Source organism: Triticum dicoccoides, chromosome 3A (genome assembly GCF_002162155.2).
Source record: "Triticum dicoccoides isolate Atlit2015 ecotype Zavitan chromosome 3A, WEW_v2.0, whole genome shotgun sequence".
NCBI classification, from domain to species: Eukaryota; Viridiplantae; Streptophyta; class Magnoliopsida; order Poales; family Poaceae; genus Triticum; species Triticum dicoccoides.
In genome coordinates this window covers 166,736,630-166,744,972 of record NC_041384.1, presented here as the reverse complement: position 1 = coordinate 166,744,972, position 8,343 = coordinate 166,736,630, and positions in this window count along the sequence as shown.

Here is an 8,343-nt window from a genome sequence, read left to right as displayed (position 1 = left end):
ACTTATTCCAAGAATCAATGTTATTTTTAGGCAAAGACGAAAACCAAGCTTTAGCCCGAACTCTAAGCGAAAAAGGAAATAGCTTCAATTTAACAATATCATTATCCACATCTTTCTTCTTTTGCATATCACATAAATCAACGAAGCTATTTAGATTGGTAGCGGCATCTTCACTAGGAAGGTCGGCGAATTGATCTTTCATGACAAGGTTCAATAAAGCAGTATTGATTTCACAAGATTCAGTATCGGTAAGAGGAGCAATCAGAGTGCTAAGGAAATCATTGTTGTTGGTATTGGTGAAGTCACACAATTTAGTATTATCTTGAGCCATCGTGACAAGCAAGCAATCCAACACACAAGCAAACAAGAAACGGGCAAAAAGAGGCAAATAGAGAAAGAGAGGGAGGATGGAGAGAGGGGGGGCGAATAAAACGGCAAGGGTGAAGTGGGGGATAGGAAAACGAGAGGCAAATGGAAAATAATGTAATGCGGGAGATAAGGGTTTGTGATGGGTACTTGGTATGTCTTGACTTGCAACGGCGCCACAAGTGACTCGTTGTCGGGAGTCAAATCTTGACTTGTCTTGCGCGAACCTCCCCGGCAACGGCGCCAGAAATCCTTCTTGCTACCTCTTGAGCACTTGCATTGGTTTTCCCTTGAAGAGGAAAGGGTGATGCAGCAAAGTAGCGTAAGTATTTCCCTCAGTTTTTGAGAACCAAGGTATCAATCCAGTAGGAGGCCGCGCACAAGTCCCTCACACCTACACAAACAAATAAATCCTCGCAACCAACGCGATAAGGGGTTGTCAATCCCTACATGGTCACTTACGAGAGTGAGATCTGATAGATATAATAAGATAATATTTTTGGTATTTTTATGATAAAGATGCTAAGCAAAATAAAAGGCAATAAAAATAACTAAGTGTTGGAAGATTAATATGATGGAAGATAGACCCGGGGGCCATAGGTTTCACTAGTGGCTTCTCTCAAGAGCATAAGTATTTACGGTGGGTGAACAAATTACTGTTGAGCAATTCACAGAATTGAGCATAGTTATGAGAATATCTAGGTATGATCATGTATATAGGCATCATGTCCGAGGCAAGTAGACCGACTCCTGCCTGCATCTACTACTATTACTCCACACATCGACCGCTATCCAGCATGCATCTAGAGTATTAAGTTCAAGAGAACGCAGTAACACTTTAAGCAAGATGACATGATGTAGAGGGATAAACTCATGCAATATGATATAAACCCCGTCTTGTTATCCTCGATGGCAACAATACAATACGTGCCTTGCTGCCCCTACTGTCACTGGGAAAGGACACCGCAAGATTGAACCCAAAGCTAAGCACTTCTCCCATTGCAAGAAAGATCAATCTAGTAGGCCAAACCAAACTGATAATTCGAAGAGACTTGCAAAGATAATCAATTATACATAAAAGAATTCAGAGAAGATTCAAATATTGTTCATAGATAAACTTGATCATAAACCCACAATTCATCGGTCTCAACAAACACACCACAAAAGAAAATTACATCGAATAGATCTCCACAAGAGAGGGGGAGAACTTTGTATTGAGATCCAAAAAGAGAGAAGAAGCCATCTAGCTAATAACTATGGACCCGAAGGTCTGAGGTAAACTACTCACACTTCATCGGAGAGGCTATGGTGTTGATGTAGAAGCCCTCCGTGATCGATGCCCCCTCCGGCGGAGCTCCGGAAAAGGCCCCAAGATGGGATCTTGTGGATACAGAAAGTTACGGCGGTGGAATTAGGGTTTTGGCTCCGTATCTGGTAGTTTGGGGGTACGTAGGTATATATAGGAGGAAGGAGTACGTTTGTGGAGCAACAGGGGGCCCACGAGGGTGGAGGGCACGCCTGGGGGGGTAGACGCGCCCCCTACCTCGTGCCCTCCTCATTGATTGCTTTACGTAGGGTCCAAGTCCTCTGGATCATGTTCGTTCCAAAAATCACGTTCCCGAAGGTTTCATTCCGTTTGGACTCTGTTTGATATTCTTTTTCTGTGAAACCCTAAAATTGGCAAAAAAAACAGCACTTCTGGGCTGGGCCTCCGGTTAATTGGTTAGTCCCAAAAATAATATAAAAGTGTATGATAAAGCCCAATAATGTCCAAAACAGAATATAATATAGCATGGAACAATCAAAAATTATAGATACGTTGGAGACGTATCAGTGGCCATTAAGGGATTGACAACCCCTTTATCGCGTCGCTTGCGAGGTTCTTATTTGTGTGTGTAGGTATGAGGTGACTCGCGCGTGGTCTCCTACTGGATTGATACCTTGGTTCTCAAAAACTGAGGGAAATACTTAAGCTGCTTTACTGCATCACCCTTTCCTCTTCAAGGGAAAACCAACGCAGTGCTCAAGAGGTAGCAAGAAGGATTTCTGGCGCCGTTGCCGGGGAGATCTACGCCAAGTCAAGACATACCAAGTACCCATCACAACTCTTATCCCTCGCATTATATTATTTGCCATTTGCCTCTCGTTTTCCTCTCGCCCACTTCACCTTTGCCATTTTCTTCGCCCCTCTTCCGTTCGTCCTTCTATTTGCTCATGTTTCCATGTGCCTTCTATTTGCTTGCATCTTTGCTTGCTAAAAATCTATTGTTATGGATCCACTTAAAGTGTTCTACTTGGATCATCTTTGATCCTTATGTGCTCGTGCTGAAACCCCAACTAGCCTAGTTGATGGAAAATCTTTAGATGAGCATGCTCATTTTGTGCGTCACCGTTTGTCTGAAAAAGGGAGACTCTTATGGGATCAAATAAACAGATTGTTGTGTTATGCTTGGAATCTTTGTGAAATTTGTGATTTTACTTGTTGCTCTAAGAACCCTAAAAAACACCTCCCCTACCTATGTGAGTTTAATGATAATGAAATCTTATCTTCTTATGCAAAGGGTGTTTATAGTTATTACAATATCGAACAAATTGAAGAATTTGTTGCTTTTAAGGGTGCTTATGAAGTTGCTTATTTTGATTGAAAAGTATGATATTACTCTCTACGAATCTGAAAATTTTGACATACTTAAATATTGCTATGAAAACTATGCTCATAATGTCTATGTCAAAGAATTTATTGAAAGAATGACCGTTGCTTTGGAAGAAGATAATTATATGCATGAATCTATAGATAATTATGATTCCAATGATTTGATTGAAATATCCCTTGATGAACATGATGCTTGCTATTCTTGTGGAGATGATGCCAATATTTATGAAGATGAATTTGCTATAGTTCCTTATGTTAAACATGAGATCATTGCTATTGCACCTATACTTGATAGTTCTTCAATGAAAAGCATGATTGCAATGATATTATCATAAATTCTCTTAATGTCAATTGTGTTAATGATATGCAAAACCTCAAGCTTGGGTATGCTAGTTTTGCTATGAATACTATTTGTTGCAATCATCATGATTGGGGTGATTCATCTTATGATCTTGAAAATTTATTTAAGCCCCATGATGAATATGAGATTGATAATAGTGTTTGCAATAATATTGAAAGTGGGTTTGGAAGGGTGTCAACTTTAGATCCCACATATTTGGAGAATGTTCAATCTTATAAAGTTTTTGATAAAAGTGGGTTTGGAGAGGTCATGACTTTAGTTAATGTTAATCCCACTATTTTGGAAGAGTGTCAACTTTGCATACATGTGGATCGTGTTAAGAATATGTTTTGTGATAGCTATATTGTTGAATTTGCTTATGATCCTACATGTAATTATTATGAGAGAGGGAAATATGGTTGTAGAAATTTTCATGTTACTAAATTACCTCTCGTTATGTTGAGATTGCTATTGTTTCTTTCCGCTTCCTTGCATATGCTAGTTTTTGCTTGCCTTGATAATTTGTTTGCTATAAGATGCCTATGCATAGGAAGTATGTTAGACTTAGATGGGTTTGTCACATGTTATATGATACTCTATTTGTGCTTCAATTCTTGTCTTTCATGTGAGCATCGTTGAAATCTTATGCCTAGCTAGGGGCGTTAAACGATAGCGCTTGTTGGGAGGCAACCCAATTTTATTCTTATTCCTTGATTTTTGCTCATGTTTTGTACTCCCTCCGTTCCTTGATATAGGGTGTATAGTTTTTGGCACGGAAATTAAAGAACGCATGTGGAGGGAAAATTTCCCAAGTTTTGGGCGAGATTACACCTGACTAATTGACATGAGAAAATAGAGGATCTTGCCTAATATAAGGAAATGTAATCAAATCCCTAAAAACATTATCCAAACGAGTGGTGCAACGCAATACACCTAATATTTCGGACTTTTTCTCAAAAATCTATACACTTATATCAAGGAACAGAGGGAGTAATAAATAATTTATCTAGCCTATGTTTTGGTTGTGTTTTTTGTATTTAGTTAGTGTTTGTGCCAAGTAGAACCCTTGGGAAGACTTGGGGAAAGTCTTTTTGATCTTGCTGTAAAAAACAGAAACTTTAGCGCTCACGAGAATTGCTGCCATTTTTTATTGGAGAGTGCTATTTAATTAATTCTTTTTGAAGATGATTAATAGATAAATTCCTCACGTTCATAAATTTATTTTAGAATTGTTTGGGTTCCAGAAGTTTGTGTTAGCTACAGATTACTACAGACTGTTCTGTTTTTGACAGATTCTGTTTTTCGTGTGTTGTTTGGTTATTTTGATGAATCTATGGCTAGTAATAAAGTTTATAAACCATAGAGAAGTTGGAATACAGTAGGTTTAACACTAATATAAATCAAGAATGACTTCATTACAGTACCTTGAAGTGGTGGTTTGTTTTCTTTCGCTAACGGAGCTCATGAAGATTTTCTTTTTACTTTTGTGTTGTGAAGTTTTCAAGTTTTGGGTAAAGATTTGATGGATTATGGAACAAGGAGTGGCAAGAGCCTACGCTTGGGGATTCCCAAGGCACCCCAAGGTAAAATCCAAGGACACCAAAAAGCCTAAGCTTGGGGATGCCCCGGAAGGCATCCCCTCTTTCGTCTTCGTCTATTGGTAACTTTACTTGGAGCTATATTTTTATTCCCCACATGATATGTGTTTTGCTTGGAGCGTCTTGTATGATTTGAGTCTTTGCTTTTTAGTTTACCACAATCATCCTTGCTGTACACACCTTTTGAGAGAGACACACTGAAGGAAATATGCCCTAGATGCAATAATAAAGTTATTATTTATTTCCTTATACCATGATAAATGTTTATTATTCATGCTATAATTGTATTAACCGGAAACATGATACATGTGTGAATACATAGACAAACAGAGTGTCACTAGTATGCCTCTACTTGACTAGCTCGTTGATCAAAGATGTTATGCTTCCTAGCCATAGACATGAGTTGTCATTTGATTAATGGGATGACATCATTAGGAGAATGATGTGATTGACTTGACCCATTTCGTTAGCTTAGCACTTGATCATTTAGTATGTTGCTATTGCTTTCTTCATGACTTATACATGTTCCTATGACTATGAGATTATGCAACTCCTGTTTGTCGGAGGAACACTTTGTGTGCTACCAAACGTCACAATGTAACTGGGTAATTATAAAGGTGCTCTACAGGTGTCTCCGAAGGTACTTGTTGAGTTGGCGTATTTCGAGATTAGGATTTGTCACTCCGATTGTTGAAGAGGTATCTCTAGGCCCTCTCGGTAATGCACATCACTATAAGCCTTGCAAGCAATGTGACTAATGAGTTAGTTGCGGGATGATGCATTACGGAACGAGTAAAGAGACTTGTCGGTAACGAGATTGAACTAGGTATTGAGATAGCGATGATCGAATCTCGGGCAAGTAACATACCGATGACAAAGGGAATAACGTATGTTGTTATGCGGTTTGGCCGATAGAGATCTTCGTAGAATATGTAGTAGCCAATATGAGCATCCATGTTCCGCTATTGGTTATTGACCGGAGATGTGTCTCGGTCATGTCTACATAGTTCTCGAACCCATAGGGTCCGCACGCTTAAAGTTTGGTGACGATCGGTATTATGAGTTTTTGTGTTTTGATATACCGAAGGTAGTTCGTAGTCCCGGATATGATCACGGACATAACGAGGAGTCTCGAAATGGTCAAGACGTAAAGATCGATATATTGGACGACTATATTCGGACACCGTAAGTGTTCCGAGTGGTTTCGGATAAAAACCGGAGTACCGGGGGGTTACCGGAACCCCCCGGGGAGTTAATTGGGCCTCATGGGCCTTAGTGTGAGAAGAGGAGGGGCGGCCAGGGCAGCCGCGCGCCCCCTCCCCCTCTAGTCTGAATTGGACAAGGAGGGGGGCGGCGCCCCCCTTTTTCCTTCTCCTGATCTCTCCCTTCCTTCCCTCTCCTACTCCAACAAGGAAAAAGGAGGAGTCCTACTCCCGGTGGGAGTAGGACTCCGTCCCTGGCGCGCCCTCCTCCTGGTCGGCCGCCTCCCCCCTTGCTCCTTTATATACGGGGGCAGGGGGCACCCTAGAACACACAAGTTGATCAGTTGATCTATTCCAGCCGTGTGTGGTGCCCCCTCCGCCATATTCCACCTCGGTTATATCGTAGCGGTGCTTAGGCGAAGCCCTGCATCGGTACCATCATCATCACCATCACCACGCCGTCGTGCTGACGGAACTCTCCTGTGAAGCTTTGCTGGATCGGAGCTCGCGGGACGTCATCGAGTTGAACGTGTGCAGAACTCGGAGGTGTCGTGCGTTCGGTACTTGGATCAGTCAGATCGTGAAGACATACGACTACATCAACCGCGTTGTGCTAACGCTTCCGCATTCGGTCTACGAGGGTACGTGGACATACTCTCCCCTCTCGTTGCTATGCATCACCATGATACTGTGTGTGCGTAGGAATTTTTTTTGAAATTAATACGTTTCCCAACAGTGGCATCCGAGCCAGGTTATTGCGTAGATGTTATATGCACGAGTAGAGCACAAGTGAGTTGTGGACGATACAAGTCATATTTATTACCATCATGTCATACTTTGGTTCGGCGGTATTGTTGGATGAAGCGGCCCGGACCGACATTACGCGCACGCTTACGCGAGACTGGTTCTACTGACGTGCTTTGCACACAGGTGGCTGGCGGGTGTCAGTTTCTCCAACTTTAGTTGAACTGAGTGTGGCTATGCCCGGTCCTTGAGAAGGTTAAAACAACACTAACTTGACGAACTATCGTTGTGGTTTTGATGTGTAGGTAAGAACGGTTCTTGTTAAGACCGTAGCAGCCACGTAAAACTTGCAACAACAGAGTAGAGGACGTCTAACTTGCTTTTGCAGGGCATGTTGTGATGTGATATGGTCAAGACATGATGCTATATATATATTGTATGAGATGATCATGTTTTGTAACAAAGTTATTGGCAACTGGCAGGAGACATATGGTTGTAGCTTTATTGTATGCAATGCAATCGCCCTGTAATTGCTTTACTTTATCACTAAGCGGTAGCGATAGTCGTAGAAGCATTAGTTGGCGAGATGACAATGATTCTATGATGGAGATCAAGGTGTCGCGCCGGTGACGATGGTGATCATGACGGTGCTTCGGAGATGGAGATCAGAAGCACAAGATGATGATGGCCATATCAGATCACTTATATTGATAGCATGTGATGTTTATCTTTTATGCATCTTATTTTCCTTTGATTACGGTAGCATTATAAGATGATCTCTCACTAATTTTCAAGATAGAAGTGTTCTCCCTTAGTATTCACCGTTGCCAAAGTTCGTCGTGCCGAGACACCACGTGATGATCGGGTGTGATAAGCTCTATGTTCATCTATAATGGGTGCAAGCCAGTTTTGCACACGCAGAATACTTGGGTTGAACTTGACGAGCCTAGCATATGCAGATATGGCCTCGGAACACTGAGACTGAAAGGTCGAGCGTGAATCATATAGTAGATATGATCAACATAGTGATGTTCACCATTGAATACTACTCCATTTCACGTGATGATCGGTTATGGTTTAGTTGATATGGATCACGTTGTCGGTGTCAAAACCGGCGGATCTCGGGTAGGGGTCCCCGAACTGTGCGTCTAAGGCGGATGGTAACAGGAGGCGGGGGACACAATGTTTACCCAGGTTCGGGCCCTCTCGATGGAGGTAATACCCTAGGTCCTGCTTGATTGATCTTGATGATATGAGTATTACAAGAGTTGGTCTACCACGAGATCGTAGAGGCTAAACCCTAGAAGCTAGCCTATGGTATGATTGTTGTTGTCCTACGGACTAAACCCTCCGGTTTATATAGACACCAGAGGGGGCTAGGGTTACACAGAGTCGGTTACAAGAGAGGAGATCTACATATCCGTATTACCAAGCTTGCCT